The 27,604-nt window shown below is 38.7% G+C and overlaps 1 long non-coding RNA gene across 1 annotated transcript in view; it reads left to right on the forward strand.

Moving 5' to 3' along the window:
* LOC143674571 (uncharacterized) overlaps positions 1-27,604 on the forward strand; it is an 88,305-nt gene that overhangs the window by 55,658 nt on the left and 5,043 nt on the right. The window contains exon 2 of the long non-coding RNA XR_013171115.1: positions 24,916-24,978. This is a non-coding gene — a long non-coding RNA (uncharacterized LOC143674571). The remainder of the gene's footprint in view (positions 1-24,915; positions 24,979-27,604) is intronic.

Here is a 27,604-nt window from a genome sequence, read left to right on the forward strand (position 1 = left end):
CCTGAATATGTCCCAGAGTATGTTGGGCAATTAATTCAAAAGTATTGGCAAAGTCCCTGGAGGGACAGGAGAAAAAATATGGTGCTGTTAAGCTTTACCACCGGGGGAACCCCTGATACTGACTCAAATATTAGGCCAAGCTCGTGATCTTGAGGCCTGCTCTTGTACAGCAGAGAAGCTAAGCCTACCTATATTCATGCCTAAGAATTACTTTCAGAAAACCTCTTTTGTTGCTCAGATGTGGCCTCTCTCTCTAAGCCCAACTCTGCAAGAAAAATTATTACCCTCTTCCCTACATAAAGCATGACATCAGGAGTGAAAATCTCTACAGTAATGTGGGACATGACTCCCAGGGATGAGCCTGGCCCTGGCACCATTGCATCAACAATGCCTTCTTGACAATAAGGGGGAAAAGAAATGTAACAAAATAAGGTATCAGTGTGTAAGAGAGTTCAAATACAGTCAAGAGGCTATTCTGGAGGCTCTTGTTATGCAAGCTTCAGCTACATATTGCTAATTACCATGGTTTGCCAACCCCTAACCAAAATCATTCCTGTTAACCTTAAAGAACATAGGGCTCTATCTGAGATTCTATATAAGTTTCACACACTAAGTTTACTTTCCAGAAACCTACAATCTCCAGATGGGTTCCTAGGCCAGATAAGTCCTGAAACCCAGACAGGCCAGCCTCTCCAAGAACTTCAACCAGTTCCATCCCCCTGTGTTAGCTTGCAAACTGCAACACTGCAATACACCAGAACTGGAACAGTTTTAAAAAGGAGCATTTAATAAGTTACATATTTAAAGTTCTAAGCTTACGAAGATTTCCAAACTAAGGCATCCAGGGATAGATACCTTAATACAAGGAAGGTTGATGGGTTAGGAACCTCTCTGTCAGCTGGGAAGTCATGTGGCAGACATCTGCTGGTCCCTTGCTCCTGGTCTCCACTGCTTTCAGCTTCTGTTCCTGTGGGGGTTCCTCACTTTGCTTCTCCAGGGCCGACTTTCATGTCTTGGCTTCCCTTGCCTCTTTCCAGGTTCTGGCTTGCTTAACAACTCATGGCGACATCTGCTGGGTTACAAGCATCTCCAAACATCCATGTCTCTGTTCTCCAAGTGTCAGCATCCGTATCAGCTGTGCTCTGTTGAGTCTGTTCTGTTGGCTCTGAGGCTTCTGTCATTTCTGACTCTCTCCAACATATTTCCTTTTTTAAAGGATTTCAGTAAACTGATCAAGACCCACCTGGAATGGGTGGAGTCACAGCTCCATCTGATCAAAAGGTCATACCCACAATTGGCATATCATATCTAATCAAAAGTTTTCAACCTACAGATATTGAATCAGGTTGCCCTGACAAGATTGAATCAAAATTAAAACAAGGCTTTTCTAGGGTACATAATACTTTCAAACCAACACACCCCCTATCCCATACTATGGACACCCCTTTCCAACATGAAAATGTTAGAATGGGCACAGCCCAGATACCCCTAAAGATTGGGAGAAGGATCAAATGAAAAGGAGGACTCGTAACAAAGAAGATAGGATTTAACAAATGAGCGTGACTGCCGAATCATTATATTGATATTTCTTTTAGTCTCCAGTGTCTTGGAAACTTCTAGCTGCTTCTAGCTGCTTCAAGACACTGGAGACTAAAAACCTGAAATTGGGGAACTGTAACCCATACCAATCCTAATCCATGCCATGTGCCTTTCCAGTTGAGAGAGAAACCCCGAACTTCATTAGCCTTTCTTGAGTGAAGGTAACCTCTTGTTGGTGCCTTAATTTGGACATTTCTAAAGATTTGCTTTAATTAGGATTAAAACATGGCTTTTCTAGGGTACACAAATCTTTTCAAACCAGCACGCTAGTGCTACAAAGATGATGGAATATTTTCACAGAATCCTCTTTTCACGAATAAATCCCAGCCTCTGTAGAGGTAAGAAAGATGCTCACTGTCCAGTGGGAGAAAAGTCAGCAGTACTTGTGGTGTGTTTTTTAAGTCCATGAACTTATACCTATCAATAGTATAAGGTGAAATAAGCTAAATGCAAAAGATTCCAAAGCTCTAGCACAGCACAAGAGCTGGCTCATAATAGCCATTGAATATGTATTGCTGGCTGAAAGACTATGAGAATTCCAAGGAGGGAAAGATCCTTTTGTTCTGTGGGAACAGTTCCATGTGTCACTTACTGTCTCACTATCTTAATTTTCCAGCCGCTGTGTTCTGGTAACTTTGATTTGAAGATGCCTGTATAACTATATAGCATTTACAATGTGACTGTGTGACATGAAAACATTGTGGCTGATATGCCTTTTATTGAGGGTATGGACAGATGAGTAAAAAATAAGGGCAAAAAAATAAATAAATTATAGAGGGGATAAAGGGTAAAAAAAGATTGGGTAAATTGAAATACTGTGGGTCAATGAGAGGGAGGAGTAAGGGGTATGGGATGTATAAGTTTTTTTTCTTTTTATTTCCTTTTCTGGAGTGATGCAAATGTTCTAAAGATGGTCATGGTAAGGAATACACAACTATGTGATGATGTTGTGAGCCACAGTGTATATACTGTGGTTGGACTGTATGTGTGTGAAGATTTCTCAATAAAGATAGATAAACAAAAAATTCCCAGCCACTAAAACAGATACCTTACAATGGGTTGGCTTAGACAATAAGAATGTATGGGCTCATGGTTTTGAAGCTATTAGAAGTCCAAAATCGAGTTGTCAGCCTGGTTGTGGTTTCTCCCTAATGACTGCTGTGCTCTGGGGCTGCTGCCAATAATCCTTGGCCCTTGGCTTTTGTGTTACCTGGCAGTGTTTTCTCCTTTATCTTCTGGTTCTGTTGACCTCCAGCTTCTTCTCGTGGTTTTCTTTTCCTGTGTCTGAATTTCATTCTGCTTATAAAGCACTCTCATAATCCAGATTAAAGCCCAACATGATTCAGTTGGGCCACACCTTAACTGAAGTGACATCTTCAAGGGACCCTCCTTTCAGTGGCGCCACATCCACCAGAAAGTGGACAAAGTACATGTCCAAACTGGAGTACACAATTCAATTCACCACACCTACCAATCGGTCAACAAGAACATGGATGTATATTTTTTTAAATCAAAGGACACTATCAAGAAAGTGAAAAGACAACCTACAGAATGGTGAAAAGTAATTGCTAACCATATATCTGATAATGGTTTAATATCCAGAACATGTAAAGAACTGCTACAACAAGAAGATAAATAGTCCAATTTATCTTCAAATGAGCAAAGGACTTGAATAGACATTTCTCCAAAGAAGATATACAAACGGCCTACAAGCACATGAAAATATGCATATTATTGGTCATCAAGGAAAGGCAAATCAAAACCATGAGATACAGCTTCACTCCCACTGGCACTGCTATTACAAAAAAAACACCAAAGAAACAAAATAACAAGTGGCAAGGATGTGGAGAAATAAGAACCTTTATATATTGCTGGTGGCACTGTAGAAGGGTGCAGCCAAAAGAATTGAAAGCAGAGACTTGAACTGTTATTTGTACACCATCCAAATAATTCACAACAGCCCGAAGGTGGAAGCAACCCATATTTCCATCAACAGATGAATGGATAAACAAAATGTAGTATATACCCACAATGGAATAATTTTCAGCCATAAAACAGAATGAAATTCTGAGGAATGCTGCAACATGGATGAATTTTGAAAACATGATGTGAACGAAATAAGCCAGATACAAAAATATAAATATTGATTATCTCATTTATGAAATACCTAGAAGAAGGAAATTTCATGAAGACATATAGTCCTTTATAGTTACCAGGGATGGGAGCAGGGGGCAGGGAGGGAAGAAGGTGTAATAGTTTAATGGAAGAAGAGTTTCTGTTTCAGGTGATGAAAAGGGAAGGGACAGTCAATGATGGTAGCGCAATATTGCAAATATAATTAATACTACTGAATTAGACACTTGAATGTGGTTAAAATGGGAAATTTTATGTCCTATATAGGTTACTAATAAAGTTTTTTTAATTAATTAGGAATTTAGGATGTTTAGTTCTGGGATGATTCATATTAATCATTAAAGTACTATGTGCAAGGGCACCCAACTTCAGGGCTGCAGAACAAGATAAGGGGACATAAATGAAGCCAGTCACAAGTTGTCCTGTTATTGTCCAGTTACAGGGCGCAGCTGCAAAGCATAGAAGCAGCAACAAAACAAGGCATCTGGGTTACAGTTTTGTGAGTGTGATTTTTATTATTATAATTGGGCTAAGTTTCCTCCTAGGTTAACTTTTTTTTTTAACTGCATGACTTTGCGGTTAATGCCAATTAAGGCTGATCTGGCTGGAGCTATTAACAACAAGAACTTATCTATGGGGTGTGTAGGTGGGGATTTCAGGGATCAGAGAAAAGAGAAATGGAAACTTTCGCAACCTAGTCAGGGAGGGAGCTGCTTCAGAAAGTGGGTCAGTGGGGGTGAGGGAAATGAAAAACAGGTCAGGGTCTGTTCCACCCACAGCACAATATCAGTAGAGAAGAAAAGAGAAAAGGTATCTAATACCTGTGATGAGTCTCCCAGTGACCTCCACTTAAGTACCTCCCAAATAAAACTGTCAGCCAACAGCAGGCTGTGGCCGAGTTGATACCTGGGAGCACAGGAAGGTACCTTGTTGTGACTTCCAGTCACCTCTTAAAGGAAAGCGGGAATGGCCTACCTCAGAGGTTGTGCGGGCAAAGTTGGCTTTTCCAGCATTAGGTTTGATTCCTTCCCAGGTGTTACCAGAGCGCTGCGCTTTGGCATTTAGTAAACTGGATTTAAATACCTCTCTAATTTGTCTGTTATTCCCACCAGACCACAAGATAGTTGGGGGTAGGACTGTATCTCACTCATCCAGTTACCCCAGCAACTAAAGCACTCAATAAATATTTGAAGAGAGAGCACTGAAGACCCACTCTGCAATGAATAAGACATCATTCCTTTCCTCACAGAGTAGGGTCCTGGTCTTAAAGCAAAGATATGGTTTCACCAGGGAGAAGCGTGTATGGGTGGGTAAAGTGAGAGAGAGATAAGAAAACAAGAGCAAATGCAACATGAAAGGGAAAGGCATTTTCAGGGAGTATTCCAGAAAGTGAAAGTAGAGAGGGTGAGGTCACCTTTGAAGATGATGCCAGTCTGGATGCATTGGCAATAATATTACTCCCTTGAGTCAACATTGTATTAGTCAGGGTTCTCCCGAGAAATAGAATCAACGGGCTATACATATGCAAATATAATGAGCTTTATATTATATTACAGACATTGTGTCACATGACCATGGGAATTGGCAAGTCTTAATTCTATAGAGGAAGCCACAAACTGGGAACACCAATGAAGGCTTCCATGAATTCTCCAGGGGAAGCTGGCTGGCATAGAGAAAAATTCTTCTTCCTGACTGCTGGCATCCTCACATCTCCCTTTAAGGTCTTCAGCTGATTGGGTGAGACTTCTCTCATTGCTGTAGACAATCTCCTTTGTTGACTGTAGAGGTAATCAGCCATAGATGGAATCAACTGACTAATGATTTAAATCCACAAAATATCCTCAAAGTAACAATCAGGCCAGTAATTGCTTGATCAAACAACAGACACCATAATCGAGCCAAGTAGACACATGAGCTTAACCATCACAGACATTTTTATAATTTTAGCTAAGAATGTTTTGAATTTTTTAAAAGATTTGCTCATTTTAAGTAGTATGTGATTCTTGGTGGAAATATTCTATTTATTTGATGATAGCTGCTTAAGGCTGGAAACACTTGCCCCTACTTTTTCTTTAGGCCATGATCTAAACCTATTCTGTCTTCTAATGTCTAACCACATACGTGACTATTGAATACTTGAAATGTGGCTACTCCAGATAAAGATGTCCTGTAGGTGTAAAAGACATCAAATTTCCAAGACTCAGAAAAAAAAAGTAAAAAGATTTCATTAATAATTTCTTAAATCGACTAAATGCTTAAATACCATTTAGATATATTGAGCTAAATAAAACATTACTAAATAAATATTATTTGAAATATTAATATTAATTATTCTTCTTTTTGAAATGTGACTATCAGAAAGTTTAAATTTTTATTTTTAAATTTACATGCAGTAAAATTCATGTTTGGGGTTACAGTTCTATGAGTCATGACAAATGCAATAGAGTTGTGTACCCAGCATACAATCAAGATACAGGACACTTCCTTCACCCCCCAAAACCTCCTCTGTGCTGACTCTTGGTATCATTCTTACCTCCCCTGATAACCACTCATCTGTTCTCTGTCCGTATTGTTTTGCCTTTTCCAGAATGACATATAAATGGTGCAGTGGTTTAGAACTGTACCCCAAAAAAGCAAGTTCAATCCATTCCTATAGGTGTAAACTCACCGCCAATAGGAGCTTTTTTAAAAAAAAAAAAAAAAAAAAAGAATACGAGGTACTGGTGATCAAACCCAGGTCCTCCAGCATGGCAGGCTAGCATTCTGCCTGCTAAGCCACTGTGGCCCACCTGCCAATAGGAGCTTTTGATGAGACTACTTCATTAAGCTGTGGCCTACCTCATTCAGAATAGGTCTTAATCTTATTATTGGAGTCCTTTATAAACAGAATGAAATTCAAACAGAGAGAGAAAAGCCATGGAAGCAAGAAGCAGCAATCAATGAAACCCAAAAGAAAACATAGACAAGCCGACACCACCATGTGTCTTACCATGTGGCAGAGGAGTCAAGGTTCACCAGCAGCTGGTCTTCAGGCAAAAAGCATCACCTTGATGATGCCGTGATTTAGACATTTTCTCAGCCTCAAACAGTAAGCTATTAATGCCTACTGTTTAAGCCAACCCCTTTCACAGTATCTGCTTTAAGCAGCCTAAGACACTAAAACAAATGAAACCCTACAGTATGTACTCTTTTGAGTCTGGTTTCCCTTACTTAGCAAATTGCATTCGAGATTCATCCATGATGTTGCTTTTAACAGTAGTTCCTTTTTATTGCTGAGTAATATTGCACTGTATGATGAACCACTATTTATCTATTCACCAGTTGAAGAACATTTGGATTGTTTCCACTTTGGGGCATTGGGAAATAAAGCAGCTATAAACATTCATGTATGAATTTTTGAGTTAACATAAGTTTTCCTTTCTCTTGGGTAAATACCTAGGAATAGGATCATTGGGTCATATGTTATGTGTATATATAAGTAACTGTCAAACTGTTTCCAAAGTAGCTGTACCAACTTGCATTCCCATCAGCAACATATGAGAATTCCATTGTTCAGCATCCTCGCTAGTATCATTAATTTCTTTTTTATTTTTAGCCATTCTAAGAGGTGTGTGGTGGTCTTACTTGGCACTGTGATTTTAATTGATATTTGCCTGAGGACTCACGCTTGGTGCTTCGCCACATGGTGGCTAGGTTCCATGGGGAGCAACGCTGCTTCTGCCATACTCAACTGGTACAGCAGTCACAAGGCCAGCCTCCACAATGACAGGAGTATTAAAGGAATTTGTTGCCATTTTCAAAACTAGATATAAAATAATAAATAATAAATAAAAGTAAAATAAACAAATATATATAAACAAGACAATTTGATAAATTTAATAATTAATAATTTTTAAATAAAAAACTGTTATAAATAATAATAATAGTAATAGCTTTTTAAACAACTCAGGGCTTTCTTTTGCCCCACATGGCTAGGGCATGGAGGGGGGACAAACAGAAGAGGTCTCCTCAGTTCCCCATCATCCTCCCTCATTCATTATGGAGATAGTTTAAAATTTCACCCAAACTTCTAAGTCCTAAGAAAAAAAAAAGTAGCCAAAATTGCATATATTACCACTTTGGTAACAACAAGATTACTTTGGCTCCAAATAACTTTTAGAGAGCCTATTTAAGAAGCTTTTATTTTAGTCACAAAAACTGAAAAAAGACCTTTTTCTTTCTTTCTCTCTTTTTGACATTTTTCTTTTTAATAAGTAGCGAGAAGACATCTTTTTCACAGGTTGGGAATAATAAATTCAGCAGATCCTGAAAACAGGCATGTCTAAAAACCACTGTCCCTCTCCCTCTTCCAATCTTCTTCCTGCTCCTTTCTCTTTCTGAATTATTTGAAAGAGATTCATTACTAGGTGGTTAAAATGTCCTAAGCACTGTGTTGCCAGTTCCATAACATTTTAAAACAATGAAGCAGCCAATTTAATAACGTGATTAAGATACAATATTGCAGGGCCAGCAGTGTTTTTCTATAAAGGAACAGAGAGTAAATATTTTAGGCTTTCCCAGCCTAAAATTCTCTGTTGGAACTACTCTACTCTGCTGTCCTATGGCAAAGGTAGCCACGGACAAGGCATAAGCACAACTGTTCCACTGAAACATTATCTGTGGACACTAAAAATTGCAATTCTTGTCATTTCCCAATCACAAAATATTATTTTTCTTTTACTTTTGTTCCAAGCATTTAAACATTTAAAAACCATTTTTAATATTCTTTCATAAATTGTTAACAAATGTACCACTATAATGCACGATGTTAATAATAAGGTGGGATATAGGAACTCCGTGTTTTAACTTACCACTTTTGTAATTAAAAAGAAAATAAAGGGAAAAGAATACCAGAAACCATTCTTAGTTCCCAGGTTTACCAAAATAGAGGTGGGCCAGGTTTGGCCTGCGGGCTCTAATTTACCTATCCCTGCAATAATAAGTGAAAAAAAAACAGGATACAAAATCGTCTTTACCTATGCTTTCAAGTAAATCAGAAACGGAGATTTACACATAAAGTAAAGACTAAAAGAAATCCACCAAAATTTTTATAGAGATTATATACATATATATTTGTATGCTAAAATTATGGTTGATTTTCTGCCCTTTGCTTTTTTTTTTTTTCTTTTCACAGCAGCTTGGGTCTGAACTTCCCGCAGCCATGGGACACCAGCATACCCCGCCCTTTGCTTTTTCTTTTCTTTTCTTTTTCTTTCTTTTTTTTTGCTAATTTCAATTTTTCTTGATGGGAATACTTTAATTATAAAAATAAACTTTTTTTTTTAACAGAATAAATGTGGCAGTGCCCACCTTAACAGCACGTATCTCAGAATTCACGGAGAGGAAGAAACTAAAATGAATCCTATGGTGTTAGATTAGAATTGGAGTTTTCAAGTGAACTTGAAATGAAAATGTCCACTGAGAGGGCCTGAAAACAGCAACACTCCAAAAGCAATGAGCACACCCGGTCTTTATTTCTAAGCACCTTTCTAAAAAGAGCTCCCTTGGAGAAGTACCTGATTCTAGGATTGGGGCAGAGAAAGTACAAAATGAGCCTGTGAAACATCTTGTGCCAGAAAGCAAGAAAGTGCTAAAAAATTGATGACATGTCAAAGACGTCAAAAAGAAAAACTAGTGTGACTTGGCTTCCACTGGCCACATCCGGGACAATGTGAGCATTTAAAATAAATGATAGTAGCAGTTGAATGTACCTAATGAATAAAATAGGAAACAATGAGTCCATATTGACACAAAAAGAAATGAATAAAATAAAAAAAGGTTTGATGAGAAAGGGGTGATTATTGTGGTTTAAAAATACCTTCCCACAGAGGAAAAAGGTTAACTTGACTGTGGAGAAATCTGGCAGACATCGCTTCAATCAAGTGATCAAATTGATTATCGGTAAAGAGACCAACCGAGAAATTTATGCGCCATTTGATATGATGCACTGAGAAGAGCTAACCATCACTTTTTTTGGATAGTTCTGCGAAAGATGCATAACCTTAACATTATCAAGAAAAAAAAACAGACAAAATCAAATTGAGGAAAATCCTACAAATTAGTTTGCCCGCGCCCCGCGCCGCCCCCATTGGGCGAGTCGCCCGTCACTCAGCCGCGCAGCCCGTGCCGGGCCGGCAGCCAAACCTCGCGGATTCCGCGGCGCCCAACCGCCCGCGACCGCCGGGCACCCGCCCCGCAGGGGCTCCCCACGCCTCCAGGAGGTTCCGCGCGCCTTCCCGCCTCTCTCCGCGCCGCGGCCGGGCGGGGCTGCCCGGGGAGGCAGAGGGACCCGGCCGGGCGCGCGCTGGGGTAGCCACGGTCGCCGGTGCACCCCGGCGCCGCCCTCCACTCCCCGCGGACCGCGCTGGGAGGCCCGGTCCTCCGCCCCCGTCTTTCCGCGTCCACTTCGTGACCGTCACCAGCCCCTCCGAGCCGGTGGCCGCCGCCGCTTCGCTCGGGGCTGCAAATGGCGCCCGCTCGCCTCAGCGCATCAGGCCTTCAGCCGCTCTCCCGGCTGGAACGTCTGAGGGCGGCGCGCCCTGGGCCCGCATCCTGCCGCCGCCGTGCGGGTCAGAGCCGGTGGGGCTGGGGGCGCCTCCGCCCGCAGCTAGGCTCGCGGGCCGGAGCAGGCTGGGACAGGACAGCCCCGACGTCACGCCCGCGCTGAGTCCTAATATTTCCTTCTGCCCTCCATCTGGTGCCCACCTATAGGACTTCGAATAATAGCAATTTAATAGTCTCTTACTTCTGGGAATTCCTGGGTGTGTATCACGGGTGCTTCCGAAAATTCTCCTGTCTGCCTTGATTTTCTTGCTGTAGGAGACACATTAGGTCAATGTTCCTGGCTTTGAGGCCCCTAGGAGGATTCCCCTTCCCCCATCGCCACCCAGTCTGGGAGAATAGCCCCAACTTCCGAAAAGCTGTGCTCCTGGGCCCCTGGCTGCCTGAACCAAGGCTGCCACGTGACCCGAGGGACCTCATCCTTAGGCTGGCTGAAATTCAAAGTGTTTTTCTTTGAAGGATTTTAGCAGTGGGACAGGGCAAGGGGCTGGAGTGGCCATTTGGGGCTGAGTTGGCAGAAGGAAGCTGCTTTGAGAGGTTGGAGAACTTTCCACAGTGTGGGGAGAAGCAGAGTAGAGGCCCTATAGCCCATGAGCAACGTGAAGTGGCCTCAGTCCTTATTTTCTAACTCCAGGCTATCCTCTGATTTCCTCTCCTTGAACTTCATGGAGTCACTTATTTTAAATCTTAGAACACATTTCCTTAATACTGTTCTCAGACTTTAGTTTGCATTAGAATCCCCTAGGGAATTATATTCTGGTAACCCTTCCCCGGAGTGGGGCCTGTGAGTTTGTATTTCTATGAGAATCTGTATTTCTAACATGTCCCTACATGATGATGATGATGCTGGTGCTGAGACCGTATTTTGAAAACTTTGCCTTGAACTTGCAATCAAGTGACTCTTAGCAAGACAGGTCCTCTGGATTCCCTCGGTAATGTCTGCTAATGTATGTGTGAAGGTGCCTGAAAAACTGAAATCCCAGCTGCCTATACAGTTCACCGTTAGAACCTGTCCATCTGGGTTTAAACCTCTTTTCCACTGCGTGGGAGCCAAAGCTGTGCTGAGAGTAATGCCAAAAGGACATGCGGTATTGCAGTAAGTGCTGGGCAATGCCCATGACCTACTGCTCTGTCTTATACTTTGGCAGCAGATGTTCAAAGCAATGCAGTTTGAGCTTCCAAAATCTCACGATGGTTTGGGGCCATGCTCCTAAAGTTTGAGCCTGTAGCTCTCACACTGAAAGCTTAGGCGCAATTCCGTAGGGCTAAGCCAGGTGACTCTGTTTCCTCCTGGTCAGGTCCTTCCAGTGATGTGTTACCAAAAAAAACCTCATACAGATCACCGGTCAACCAAGATAGCAGCGTAAGATGCTATAGGATGCTGATCCCAACAGAATCTCTAAACAAGTAGCAAAAACTGACAACTGTATCCATCCAACAATTTTCCCTTTGAGCTTTCTTATATCATGAATGGCTTTACTTTGCCCTGTGGAATTTGTGTACCTTGACTCATCAAGGCATACAAGATGGCTGATGTGACCTAATCATAAAATTAGAGATTTAGACTAAATGATCATTCCTGTATCTACTTTATGGGGAGACTTGTCTTTTGGTTGGAGTCTCTTGGCTACCTGGCATCTCTCTCAGCTGTTGGGACCTGCCTTCTTGACTTGATCTTGCCAGCTCTCTTTCCTGAGGCTTGGTCCTCTTCTTGATTGTTTTTGGCTAAGAACTTGTTCACTAACAGATGCCCAGACCCTTCCCCAAACTCTTCTATTTAAGCTTAATTTGTAATTGTCATTTCTTCTCTGGGGTTACCACTTCTGCCCTAGGTTTTTTCCAGTTTCCTTACCTCCGTTGAAGTCAGTATTTATAAAGTAACTAAGGCTCAGATTTTTCTCTTTTTGAATGAGAATAGCAACCAAGAGAATAAAATTATACAAAATCTGAAGAGAATGATAATATAGCATAGTAATTTACTTTAAAAGGGCAATGTAAAGTATTCAATTATTATTATTATTTTTTATTATCTTCTTTCTCAGGAATCTGGAAGACAATTAAAGGGTTACAGTGAGAGGGTGAGTGCTGAAATAAGAAAATGCTCAGTTCCAAACCAGCTCAGTTCCAAAAAGTAGGGCTTCCCACTCCTTTAAAAAGGTGTCGATTGTTACTGTTTTAATGGTCAAGATTGTTTCCAACTTTGGTTTCTCTTTTTTAAAATAGTTTTGACAAGTGCATTTGTAAGAGGAACTAATCCACTCAGAAACTTGGCTGCCAAAGATAGAGTCAGTATCTATTTTTCTTCCAAGAGTTGTTGGAAAGTGTGTGACTGTAAAGCTCAGAGCTTAGAATTGTTGTACCTCCTCTGATTTTATTGTTGTCTGACATTTTTTTCTTATATTGCATCCTGTATTACCCATTAGTCAAGGAGAGATCAGTTCTTTTTAAGCAGCATCTAAAATATACTGGCCTGGGATATTCTGTCCAGAAACTGCCTCCTATAAGAAAATAATTGGTCCTAACACCATAGGGCCGAGAGATGGAAAAAGATGGTTGATGGAAACTTCTATTTAGAGCACTGTGGAGTGAGTGAATTTTTACATGGTGTGTCATGGGAACACAGGCTCAGGCACAAGAAACTTTCAGCAAATGATCACTTTACTACTCACATAGTACAAAAGGTCCAAGAGAGCCAGGGAAGAGACCTCTTCATGGCCAGTCTCCTGGGGAGGCTCACTGCTCGCCTTAGGTTGGTGACTGGCAGCTCCAGACGCCTCCAATTTCAGAGAAGACTCTGGGCTGTTTGAGTGTTACTTATTTATACACCCCAGTGGGGAGGGGGCCTTGCCACTAAGAGTGCTTGCCTTAAAAAGCATCTGGGGCTGCTCCGTTCCAGTTTCCAGGTTTAAGGTATGGTTTGGCCTTTTCATGTGACCTAAGGTCTCCCTAGGGCTGCAGAATGGAAAGAGACTGAAACATTTGCACAGAAATAGAAAAGGTGGGGAGGGAGGTGGGGTAGGGGGCGTAGGCTAGAGGGGCAAGGGTAGGCAAGGGCTGAGATGGCCACTAAACTTTTGTTTGTGACTTCCCTAGCTAGCGATATTTAATAGCTCCTTTTATTTTGTGGGTTTTTTTTTCTTCTTAACTAAAATCTTGTCTACAAAATTCCTCATTAGAATTTTATGTAAAATAGTAACATTGAGGGAAAAAAATCACTAACTTTGTAACCTGTAACCGAGAAATAAGGATTTAAGGGATAATTATGGTTGCTGAATCATTATATAGATACTCCTTTTTGCTTTCTGGTATATTGGAGTAGACAGAGGGAAATACCTGAAACCTTTAACTATAATACTCCTGCTTTGAACTCTGGTAATGATTGTATAGCCTTTGTCTTGTGCCCTTGTGATTGTAAAAACCTGTGACTAAGCTTCACTTATACCCATTTATCCAGTTTTTCAACTTTAGAGCCTTGTGATAGCTAAATGTCTTGTGATAGCCCCTAATGTTTATTAATGAAGGGTCTTGGGTCAGCCCAGAACTTAACCCACCCCAAGTCCAAAGTTATCTTGATAACCGCAGTGAGGTCTAATCAAAATAGGCCTGCCTGACATGCGCAGTAGCTTAGATTTTAACCTATAACCTATACCTCATTATAATACTAAACATCACATCCATCATCATATTAAGGCCGCCATTCTCTTACATATTCTGTGGCTAAGCATGTAATCAATCTGCATATGCTCAATAATTAGATCATGTCTAATCACATCATTTCTAACCATTGTGCTCATTATCCTAAAACCTGCCCATCTTTTGATACTATAAAACTTTCGGAATTACAAATACAGTTCAGGGAGACAGATTTTTGGGCCAATAGGCCATCTGCTCTCCTGCTTTGTGCGTATTGATAAGCTTTTTCTCTCTTTAAGACCCCAGTGTTCCCGGAATTGGTCATTGGAGCACATCAGGCAGAAAATCCACTGCCTTTCTCTGGTAAGAACCTCAAAAATTATGAAGGATTATTAACTCATTCATGTGAAAGGACCAATCCTCAATTCCCTATTTCATTCATTCTAAAGAAAGATTTTAACCATCTTGAACTTAGCAATTCTAAATTAGCATTTATCTCATTTACAGCAATTTAAAAATGTGGAAGGTACAGAAAATAATTAAATTACGTTTGTTTCTGAGGACAAAATGAGCAATAAAGGAACAGAAGACTTTCTTAAACCTGACTATTTTCCTATTTTAAATTTGTTGCTAGGGTATCTCAATCTGACTTTATACAAATCAATACATACATTTAGTTTGAGTACATTTCCTGTTTACCCCCAGGTTGATTTAACCAAACTAAAAATGGCTTGTATCTTTGATGCCTCAAGTGAATTTTTTTCAATGCAATTTTATTCATACACCATACAATCCATCCAAAGTATAACATCAGTGGTTCTCAGTATAGTCACAGAGCTGTGCTTACACCGCCACAATCAAGTTGAGAACAGTTTCATATTTCAAAAAGAAAAAAATCCACACCCCTTTTATCCCCCCATTATTGACACTTAGCTTTGAAAGAACATTAAGACATTACTGTTAATTATAGTCTATAGTTGCATTAGGTGCATTTTTCCCATATATACTGTATTATTAACACCTTGTAGTTGTGACACACATTCGTTCTAATTCATGGAAAAACATTCTTATATTTGTACTATTAGGCATATTTGTTGTCCACAATAGGGTTCACTATGTTACACATACTTATTTCATCCTCTAGCTTTCCTTCTAGTGATACATATGACCACAAACTTCCATAACCATTAAATACTTAAATGGTTAAGCATTGTTTTGTAGTTTTCTGTGTACAGATCCTTTAAATCCTTGGTTAAGTTTATTCCTAGATATTTGACTTTTTTGGTTGCTATTGTAAATAGAATATTTTTCTTGACTTTCTCCTCAGATAGCTCATTACTAATGTATAGAAATACTGCTGATTTTTTCATATTGACCTTGTCTCCTGCCACTTTGCTGGACTCATTTATTAACTCTAGTAACTTTGTGATTGATTTCTCAAGTCTTTCTAAATACTGGCTCATGTCATCTGCAAATAGTGAAAGTTTTACTTCTTCCTTTCAATTTGGATGCCTTTTTTCCCTGCCTAATTTGCTCTAGCTAGAACTTCTAGCATAATGTTGAATTACAGTGATGACAATGGGCGTCCTTGTCTGGTTGCCAATCTTAAAGGGAAAGCTTTCAGTCTTTCAATATTGAGTACAAAATTAGGCATATAGATTTTTCATATATGCCCTTTATTAAGTGAATGAAACTTCCTTTGATTCCTATCTTCCAAAGGATGCTGGATTTTATCAAATGCTTTTTCTGCGCTGATCAGGAGGATGATGTATTTTTCCCCTTTGATTTGTTAATGTGATGTATTACATTAATTGATTTTCTTATATTGAATCATGCTTGCATACCTGGGATAAAACCCACTTGAGCATGGTCTGTATTTCATTTAATGTTGTTTTGGCTTGCTAAAGCATCCAGAATGTAATGTACCACAAATGGATTGGCTTTTATTTTTTTGCGTGGGGGGGGGTGGCTTTTATAAAGGAGATTTATTAAGTTTCAAGTTTACAGTTCTAAGGCCTTAAAAATGTCCAAACTAAGGCATCCAGATAAAGATACCTTGACTCTGAAGAAATTTCGATGTCTGTTACATGGGAAGGCATGTGGCTGGCATCTGCTGGTCTTTGTTCCCAGTTCCATTGCTTCCAGCTTCTTGATTCTGGAAGAATCAAGGGTCAGTAAGGTATCTCAACCTGACTTTATACAAATCAAAACATAGATTTAGTTTGAGAACATTTCCTGTTTACCCCCAGGTTGATTTAACCAAACAAAAAATGACTTGTATCTTTGATGCTTTAAGTAAGGTATCAAAGTTGCTTCCTCTCTAAGAGTTTGTGAGTCCTCATTTAGCTACCTGGGGACAAAACTTGGGTTTCATCTCTTAGCTTAGCATCTCCTGGGGCTGGAGATTTCTTCTCTTCAAGCGTGTGTTTATATGGTTTCTCTAAGAATCTCCGTCAACATTTCAAGCATTTCCAAATGTCTGTGTCTGACTGAGCTTTCTCCAAAATGTTTCCCCCTTTAAAGGACTCCAGTAAACTAATTAAGGCCCACTTTGAATGGGCAGGGTCATTTCTCCAGCTAATCAAAAGGTCATACCCATCATCGGGTGTGTCACACGGAAACAACTTAATCAAAAGATTCCACCCTAAACTATAGGTCTACCCTACAAGATTGAATTAGAATGAAAAGAACATGGCTTTTCTGGGATACATAACAGATTCAAACCAGCACAAATATACTGTTGGATTAGATTTGCAAACATTTTGTTGAGGATTTTTGCATCTATATTCATTAGAGAGATAGTTGTCTGTTTCAGTTTGTAAGCTGCCAGGATGAAATATACCAAAAGTGGGATGGATTTTTAAAAGGGAATTTATTAAGTTGTAAGTTTCCAGTTCTAAGGCTCTGAAAATATCCAAATTAAGGCATCCAGAGAAAGATTCCTTACCTCTACAGAAAGGGCCAATGAAGTTTGGGGTTTATCTCAGCTGGGAGGGCACATGGCAACATTTGCTATCTTTCTCTCCTCATTTCATGTCTTCCCCAGGGGCATTTTCCTTCTGCATCTCCAAAGTTCTCTAGCAGAATCAGCTCTGTCGGCACTGCAGCTTTTCCCAAAATGGTTAAAGGGCTCCAGTAAGCAACCTCACCTCAAATGGGTGGAGACACATCTCCATGGAAACCATCTAATCAAAAGTTATCACCGACAATTGAGTGGACCACACCTCCATGGAAACAATCAAAAAGATCCTTCCAACAATATTGAATGAGGATTAAAGAGCATGACTTTTCTGGGGTACACAACAGTTTCAAACCAGCATAATCTGTAATTCTCTTTTCTTGTAGTACCTTTGTCTGGCTTTGGTATTAGCTAGATGTTGGCTTCATAGAATGAATTAGGTAGTGTTTCCTTCTCTTCAATTTTCTGGAAGAGTTTTAAACAGGATTGGTAGTAATTCTTGGAATCGTTGCTAGAATTCACCTGTGAAGCCATCTGGTCCTGGGCTTTCCTTTATTGGGAGGTTTTCTGATTCAGTCTCCTTGTGTTTGGTTGGTTGAAGTGTCCTATTTCTTCTCAAGTCAGTATAGGTTGTTTGTCTGTCTCTAAGTTATGACCCATTTCATCTAAATTGTATAATTTGTTGGCATACAATTGTTCATAGTATCCTCTTATGATCTTTTTATTTCCATGGGGTCAGCCCCCATGGAAATAAGAGCCCCCTCTTATTTCTGATTTATTTGCATCTTCTCTTTTTTCTTTGTCAGTCTAGCTAAAGGTGTGTCAACTTTATTGATCTTATCAAAGAACTTTTGGTTTTATTGATTTTTTTTATTGTCTGAATTTCATTTCTTTTCGGTCTAATCTTTGTTATTTCTTTCCTTCTGTTTCCTTTGGGATTAATTTGCTGTCCTTTCTCTATTTCCTCCAGATATTCAGTTAGGTCTTTGATTTTAGCTCTTTTTTCCATTTTATTGTAGGCATTTAGCATTATAAGTTTCCTTCTCTGCACTACCTTCAGTGCATCCCTTAAGTTTTGATATATTGTGTTCTCATTTTCATTTGTTCTTGAGATATTTACTGATTTCTCTTACAATTTTTTCTTTGACACACTGATTGTTGTTTACCCTCTATATATTTGTCAATTTTCCTCCTGTGATATATTTTTTTAATTTAAAAAAATTTTTTAAATTTAAATTTCAGTTAAAAAATGAAATTTTTTAAATTTCAAAAATTAAAAAAAAATTTTTTTAATACCAAAAAACATCAGACAAATGCAAACATTTTTAACTTTTGATCATTCCGTTCTACATATATAATCAGTAATTCACAATATCATCACATAGTTGCATATTCATCATCATGATCATTTCTTGTAATATTTGCATCTGTTCAGAAAAAGAAATAAAAAGAAAACAGAAAAAAATCCATACATACCATACCCCTTACCCCTCCCTTTCATTGATCACTAGCATTTCAATCTACTAAATTTATCTTAACATTTGTTCCCCCTATTATTTATTTTTATTCCGTATGTTCTACTCATCTGTTGACAAGGTAGATAAAAGGAGCATCAGACACAAGGTTTTCACAGTCACGCAGTCACATTGTGAAAGCTATATCATTATACAATCATCTTCAAGAAATATGGCTACTGGAACACAGCTCTACATTTTCAGGCAGTTCCCTCCAGCCTCTTCATTACATGTTGACTAACAAGGTGATATCTACTTAATCTGTAAGAGTAACCTCCAGGATAACCTCTCAACTCTGTTTGGAATCTCTCAGCCATTGACACTTTCTTTTGTCTCATTTCACTCTTCCCCCTTTTGGTTGAGAAGGTTTTCTGAATCCCTTGATGCTGAGTCTCAGCTCATTCTAGGATTTCTGTCCCATGTCGCCAGGAAGGTCCACACCCCTGGGAGTCATGTCCCACGTAGACAGGGGGAAGGTGGTGAGTTTGCTTATGGTGTTGGTTGGAGAGAGAGGCCACATCTGAGCAACAAAAGAGGTTCTCTTGGGGTTGACTGTTAGGCCTAATTTTAAGTAGGCTTGACCTATCCTTTGTGGGGTTAAGTTTCATATGAACAACCCCCAAGACTGGGGGCTCAGCCTATAGCTTTGATTATCCACACTGCATGTGAGAACATCATGAATTCAACCTAGGGAGGTTGAATTTTCCCCCTTTCTCACCATTCCCCAAAGTGGACTTTGCAAATACTTTTTTATTCACTGTTCAAATCACTCTGGGATTTATTGGGGCATTACTCTGGACAAACCGACAAAATCTTATGTCTTACTCAAGTTTCCACGTACTTATGGTGTTCAATTAAGTTGTCTATATAAATTATATTAGGAAATGCACTAGTCAAAATATAAATTCTGTACCAAATAAACATTTTTTGCTTTAGTCTCACACATAAGTTGAAATTTTAAATATTAATTACCATTTATTTTCAGCACCCTGCAGTAATGACATTCCTTTGTTCTTTCTCATGCAAAAACATTTTTAAAATTTGTACATTTAGTCATTATCATTATACACTCTAGGCATTCCTAGATTATACCATCTCAGTCTTTATCGTCTTTCTTTCTAATTTCATTTGTGCCCCCAGCCCTCCTCCCTCTATCATTCTCATGTTCAGTTCCATTCAGTGTTTTAACATAATTGTATTACAGTTAGGTAGTATTGTGCTGTCCATTTCTGAGTTTTTACATTCATCTGTATCCCTTCAGCTCCAATTACCCAGTATCTTACCCTATTTCTATCTCCTGATGGTCTCTGTTACCAACGAAATTCTCCAAGTTTATTCACTAATGTCACTCCTGTGATATATTTCCTGTTTCATTCCATTATGATCAGAGAAAGTGTTCGTGTAATTTAAGTCTTTTTAAAGTTTTTACAACCTGTTTTGTGACCTAATATGTGGTCTATCCTGGAGAATGATCCATGAGCACTTGAAAATAATGTGTATCTTGCTGTTGGATCATATTCTATATATGTCTGCAAGGTCCAGTTCATCTATCATATTATTTAGGTTCTCTGTTTCCTTATTAATCTTCTATTTGTATGTTCTATCTATTGATGAGAGTGGTATATTGACATCACCTGCTATTAGCTTAGAGCCATCTATTGCTCCCTTCATCTTTGCCAGTGTTTTCCTCATGTACTTTGGGGCACCTTGGTTAGGTGCCGAGATATTTTATGATTGTTATTTCTCCTTAGTGAATTGACCCTTTTATTAGTATATAATATCCTTCTATGTTTCATAACAGTTTTACATTTAAAGTCTATTTTATCTGATGTTAGTATAGCTACCCCAGCTCTTTTTTTGTTACAACTTGTGTGGAATATTTTTTTCCAGCCCCCTCACTTTCAGCCTATTTGTATCTTTGAGTCTAAAATGAGTCTCTTGGGCTCAGAAACTCATCCGTTATATGTGTGTGTATGTGAGTATGTAGTTACACACACTTATAGAAATATTGAGTTAATTCTTAGTTCCAGAAAGGGCTGTAATTAGTTATTTTTTTCCATTAGATGGAGCTGTATCTTCATTTTAGGAGGCTTAAATTTATAAAAGGATTGTTTTGTGGATGATGAATTTTAAAGTGGAACAGGAAATAACTGCTTACCAATAAAATGCATGATATGAGAGAAAAATAAAATGAGTCTCTTGTACACAGCATATAGATGGATCATATATATTTTTTAATCCATTCTGCCAGTCTATGTCTTTTGATTGGGGAGTTTAATCCAATGACATTTAATGTTATTACTGTAAATGCAGTACTTCGATCATTTTACCCTTTGGTTTTTATTTATCATATCTTATTTTTATCTCTCTTTTATTCCCTTAGTTACCCTTATTGATAATCTTCCTTTCTACATTCTCCTTCAAGCTTCTCTCCCCTATCTTTTCTTTCAGCCTACAGAACTCCCTTTAGTATTTCTTGTAGGGCAGGTCCCTCATTAACAAACTCTCTCAACTTCTGTTTATCCGTGAATATTTAAAATTCTCCCTCAATTTGAAGGACAGTTTTTGCCAGATTAATAATTATTGGTTAGCAATGTTTCTCCTTGAGTATCTTAAATATATCATACCACTGCTTTCTTGTCTCCATGGTGTCTGATGAGAAATTGATACTTAGTCTTTTTTGGCACCTGTTGTATGTGCTGAATTGCTTTTCTTTTGCTGCTTTCAGAATTCTCTTCCTCTTTGGCATTTGACAGTTTGATTAGTATGTGTTTTGGAGTGGGTCTATTTAGACTGGTCCTGTTTGGGGTACATGGCACCTCTTAGATATGCATACTTATGTCTTTTATAAGAATTTGGAAATTTTCAGCTATTAATTTCTTCAGATATTTCATCTGCCCTTTTCCCTTCTCTTCCCTTTCTGGAGCACCTTGGATAGGTATGTTTTTGCACTTCATATTGTTTATTGTTTTCCTGCAACCCCAGCAAATTTTTCAATTCTTTCCTCTATCTGTCCTTTTTTTTTTTTTTTTTTATTACAGATGCTTTGTCTTTTAGCTCACTAATCCTTTCTTCTGCCTCTTCAAATCTGCTGTTGTATGCTTTTAGTATATTTTTAATTTCATCTGTTATGACTTTAATTCTCATGAGATCTGTTATTTTTCTTTGCATGCTTTCAAATTCTTCTTTATACTGACTCAATGTCTTCTTTTCTTTATTGTGAAAAATAACATATATTCAAAAAAAGCATTTGGGTTTAACAAATGAGTATGAATACTGAATCATTATACTGATATTCCTTTTAGCCTCAAGTATCTTAGAGCAGCTAGAAATAAAAGCCTACAATTGTGGAATTGTAACCCATACCAAGCTCTGAAATCTGTTCTACAACTAATTGTTGCAATGTACTTTGAAATGTATTGCTTTGATGTATATATGTTATTTAAAGAGAAGGAGAAGTATATCAGAGAAGACAGGATTTAACAAATGAGTATGACTGCTGAATCATTACATTGATATTTCTCCAGTGTCTTGGAACAGCTAGAAGAAAAAATGAAAAAGTTGTGGAACTGTAACCCATACCAAACTTTAAAATGAGTTCTATAACTACTTGTTAAAATGTACTTGGAAATTTGTACCTTTTTGCATATATGTAATATTTCACAATAAAAAAAAGTTAAGGGCGGGCAATGGTTTGTAGTGGCAAAGTTCTCGCCTGCCATGACAGAGACCTGGGTTCAATTCCTGGTGCCTGCCCATGCCAAAAAAAAAAAGTTGCCTAACAACAACAACAAAAAGCAATAAATTCCAATGACCCAATGTCTTCTTAATATCCTTTATTTCTAGAAAGCTACCTCCTGAATTGATTTAGGAGATTTGTTTGAATACCTTTGGTTAGGTGTTTCAAATTCTGTATCTCCTCTGATTTTTTAATTTGTTCTTTCGACTGGGCCATATCTTCCTGTGTCTTAGTATGCTTATAATTTTTTGCTGATATGTGGGCATCTGAATATCTTGATGAGTTTCTTCTGAAGGTCACTTTCTCTCTCTTATCTAAGATTTTGTAATGAAGGGTTTGTGTTAAGGCTCTTCTTTGTTTCTTGGTTCTTCAATATTTCCCAGCCAAAATGGGGTTAGGTACCTGTATAGAGGGTACAAACCAGATCCAAAGGGCCCTGGGGAGAGGTCCAGGAAAGACTCCAAAAAGTCTTTCTCCTCCCTGCCATTTCTGAAGGGCGCATTTTTCTGGCCTGCCTGGGCTGCCCAGCTAATGGTCCTCTTCACCAAAACTCCTTTTTTGACATTTCCCCAAAAGTGCACTTTCATAATCTGGCCAGCAGATGGCAAGCTTCAGCAACTTATTCCCCTCAGTCCTTGGAAAGTAGACTGTTTGGGGCCCTTTGCCAGATCCCATTCTGCTGTGATGGAGACAATGGTGCCGTGGTGCTTGACCAGGCTGGGCTAGAACAGCGGGATCCAGCAGTCTAAATTCACCAGCCAATAGCTAGATCAATAGTGGGCTGTGTACGCCTCTGTACTTGGGGCAGAGGATTCCCGGGGCTGTCCCAGTCCACAGCAGCTAAGCAGGAGCACTTGGCACTGCTTGCCTAGACGGTGGGAGATTGGCTCCAGGAGCCACAGTCTGAATGATTCAGTCTCTGGCCAGGGTTTCTGTGTTTTTTTCTCCCATACTTCCCTGGATGCTACACAAAACTCCCCTGATCTCTGGAGCCCCAGAACAGCTGATTCAGACAGTTTTATCCTGTCTACTCACTGCTTTCAGGAGAGTCCTAAATTAATTTTAATACCCAAACATGATAAGTATTTCATTAACAAATGGGAACATGGCTTCTAGGTTTTTTTGGTTTGTTTGTTTTTGCTTCTAGGGATTTTTAATTTATAAAGTAGCTAATCTATTTTACTAATAACATATGCTATTACAGGACTTAAATAAAATTAGTTTTGCAACATATTTATTAAAATCCACTGAGTCAAGAAATACCTTAAATACATTTCCACTCAGATACCATAATATTATACGGGAGGTTGGCTTAAAAACATGTGATTTTCTGTTTCAAATAAGATTGTCCTTATCAAATTTCATGAATCATGCCCAATTTATATTTCAAAATTCAGTTAGTGAGGTTAGCAAAAGTAATTTCAAGATAGTATTATATACATTTTATTTTTTAAAGTTTTTATGAACAAAATGAATAAATTAGAATCAAATAATATGATACATATTAAAGTGAACAATATTGAATTTGCCATGTGTGTGTATGTGTGTTAATAAGAAAACCATAGAATCTGATTCACATTTTCTAAAGACTAGGATATCTTAAAATTTTTATATGATTTTTACATACCTGAATAAAACAGCTAATTTAAACACTGTTAGTATCAGAAGCCACCATGTCTGGGAAAAGGCAGACATTTCTGAAACTGTCTAAAATACTGTTTGTAAACAGTAGCCTGCAGTTAAAAGTTTATTGGATGGAAAAGACCACAATAACAGTCACTTAGACAAGAAAGCTTTCCTTGAGGTCTAAAGACTAAATTAGATGCTCTCAGAGAATCTTGTACTTGCCCCTATTGTCATACTCAACATACTGTGTTGTAACTGCTTAATTGCTAGTCTCTCTGATTACACTGCAAGTCCCTTGGGGGCAGGGATGGTGCTCGTTCACTGATGTACCCTTAGTGCCTGGAATATAGTAAACATTCCATAAATATTTATTGGATAACTGTGGAATAAGTAACCAACTATCCTCAGCTTTTAATCTGCCAGGAGCAGCAGAAGCAGGCAAGAGTAGCACCACATTATATAGCAATAAGAGGCTAGGATTTCAACACTGTTACTAAGTAACCAGAGTTAGTGGTTGTCAAGTGGACATAGGCTCCCATCAAAGTATGATTGATGGGATCCTCAGAAATTTCCATTCAATAATATTCCTATAGTATGTCATACTAAACCTGCTTTCAATAGTTACATGAAGGAGATATGACATTTTGATGGGACCACTTTGACTAGTTTCCCAACTCTTAACCATACCTCAGTAAAAGTTGCAAACAGTATATTGATCACAAGCAACTTAACACAAAGAAAGAACACCATTCAAGAAAATAAAAATGAGTTGGTAGCGTCTATATTTTAATAGGAAATTACTCTGTATGTTATAGGAATTAGGTGGAGCCCCTATTGTACAATTTCTTAGCACACTGTTTGGTAAAGAAGTAAAACCTTTTTCCCTGTCTACATGAGAATTTGACCTCTGGTTAACTTTCTAGCTCTGTTCCCCTAGCAACCTGATAAGAGTAGCATGTCAACTATGTTGCTAGGCAACATTACTTATGGTAGAAATGACTCCTAATTGGTAAACTACATCTGAAACTGTAAGAATTATAAATACCTGATAGGAAGCCAAGCTTTGGGCTTCCTGGGGTGCTATGACTCTTGTACAAGCATGTCTTTTGCAGAAATCCTGGAAGCTACGTCCATGGAGTTGTTATAAGAGATACTTTCTCCTGTGGGATAAAAAGGTAAGGGTGGCTTCCTTACCTACCTGATATGGTTCTGTCTCCTTGCACCTGAGCTAAGCACCATGGAAGGCTGCAAGGACTTCCACAGAAGGGGAAACATATGGATCTGTCCTGTGCTTCCCATTATATATCCTTCTACATTATTCTGATGCCAAATGTGGCCGTTTGTGAATCTGAGTGTATCTAATCGTTCAGTTGAGCCTAAGTAAATCCCCCGGAGGGCTCTGCAGCCCTATTTGCGTGCTTTGCTGGTAGTAGTAGATGCTTCACAGGGGCTTTAGATAGCTGGAAAAGGTGAAACTGTTTAGTAGGTTTTTCTGCTTCTAAAAAACTCATGATTATAAGCGTCACGGTCTGCTTGACAGACTACCCATATCCATTACATGTCACCAACCAAGACATGTATCTCAAATTGACACTTAACTCAAAGCCCCCAAGCATGTTACTTCTAGACCTTCTTCATTCAAGCACACAATCTCTACCCTAAACCCCACTGATTATTAGTGTGCTGACAAAGGTCCAAAAATCAAATGAAGGATATAAAAAACTTGGCCCCGTCAAACCATAGTTGCCAATGAGAAATTAATAGTAGTAAAATTATCCACATGGAAGGTCAAAATATGCTAAATGTCCTTTTTCAATTATGAAAGCTCCATATCATCCCATCACATAGTAGCTTGAGTTAGTGCCACCTTTTAAAACAAGGACATGTTAAAAACCAACCAAACTTCTCTTGACCAAAAAAAAACTTTTCATTTATTTCTAAAGAAGCATCAATGAAGAAAATAATGCTTGAGGAACTAAAAAATATCGGGTAGAAAGACTGAAATACAAAAGTAACAAAAATCAGTGAAAACGTTGCCCATCATAAGCAAGTGAATCAAGTGCCCCCTTTTCTGAGTTAGAAGATAGTGTGACCATATGAAAGCACAAAGCAAGTCACCAGAGACACCACCAACAAAATACAATGCCAGGGCTCAGAACAGATCATAATAGGAACTTCTCACCTCCAGCCCCTAACCCTAGTCCCTCCCTACCCCATTACACTAGACTTCACAGAGATAATTCTAATCTCTATGCACAAGGGACACGAAAAAACCTAGGAGTCCAAATGAAACCATGTGAATTCAGTTGACCAAGGCCACTCCAGTCTTCCTCACAGATCTCAGGGTTAGTGCATGCAGCCCTAGCTGTTGCTTTCTCCCTGAAGGGCAGGAGAGGGGGGTTGTCACAACATCAATTACCAACAATAACAAAAAACATCACAGTATTCTGAACATCAGAATACCCAATTCCACACCACTTTGCAAACTACTAAGTCAGCAGCTTTCTCAACGTATTCAAAGTCTTGTAGCCACCAAAATATTTACATCATAATGGCATCCTTCCGCCTAATGACCAAAAGTCATAATACTCTGTATCATTTCTGAATTTATTATTTACAGGCCTTATTTACATTCCTTCCCAAACCTCCCTCAAGAGAAACAACTTCCCAAGGATGCCATTTTTGAATTCCATTGCAAGTAGGAATCCTGTTCTCGCCCACACGATATATCTAATATAAGATTTAAAATATCCCTTTGTGAGTTTGGCTTAATGTGCCAGAAAGATGCCAGAACGAAAACTAAATCACTAATGATCTGTGTCAGGCCCAACTGTGAATTTACTTCTTATAAAAATAACACCAACTCTGTGAATTAAACCTAAAAGGCATTACATCATTATAAATACCACCAATGTGTATATAAATTGAATACAGAGAACAAACTTATGACCCAACAGTCCAGAAAAAGGAAGTATTTCCTCTAAAAGTTACAGAATTCAGTGTTCCAAACCAGTTCTTACTAATGCCAACAAACAAACCCAAACCAGCCAATCAGGAATGCAACAATCTGAGGCACACAAAAGAAAGGGACTCACTTAAATGTTAAGCTTCCCATATAGCTTTTCTCCCAGTGACACTGCTACTTTAAAATTTAGTAAAATTATCAGAACCTAGCAATGATTTTGGGTGTATGAGTCAGGATCAGAATTTCTAAGTTTCCCCATCGTAAACCTTATCATATCTTAGGAAACTGTGACCCATCCTGGCCTCAGCTCCCCCAATTTACTAATCCACTATTTTCTAAAACTTGTGAAAGCATCAGGGCCTATGAAATATTATGAAGGCAATAGGCAGTCTGAGGTGTAACACAAAATTAAATTTGCTCAACAGTGGTCATTTTTTTAAAATACTATTTTATCTTACTTCAAGGTTACTTAATCTTGGTACTATTGATATTTTGGACTGGACAATTCTTTGTTGTAGGGGACTATCCTATGCATTATAGGATGTTTAGGGGCATCTCTGACCTCTACCCACCAGATGCCAGTAGACTGTAACAATCAACAATGTCTCCAGACATTGCCAAATGTCCCCGGGGGAGAAGGATCACCTTGGCTGAGAATCAGTGTCTTACAGCTAAATCCCTAATGTTAGATTTTTTTTTTTTACTAGCCCCAGGAATAGGTCAAAGGTAACCAGATAAAGTAGAGAGGAAAACTGAACTGTGAGGTAGAAAAATCATATTAAAACATCATAAATAATTTAAACAGAGAACATGAAAATAACAAACATAAGTCCTTG

This window comes from Tamandua tetradactyla, chromosome 2 (genome assembly GCF_023851605.1).
Source record: "Tamandua tetradactyla isolate mTamTet1 chromosome 2, mTamTet1.pri, whole genome shotgun sequence".
Lineage (NCBI taxonomy): Eukaryota > Metazoa > Chordata > Mammalia > Pilosa > Myrmecophagidae > Tamandua > Tamandua tetradactyla.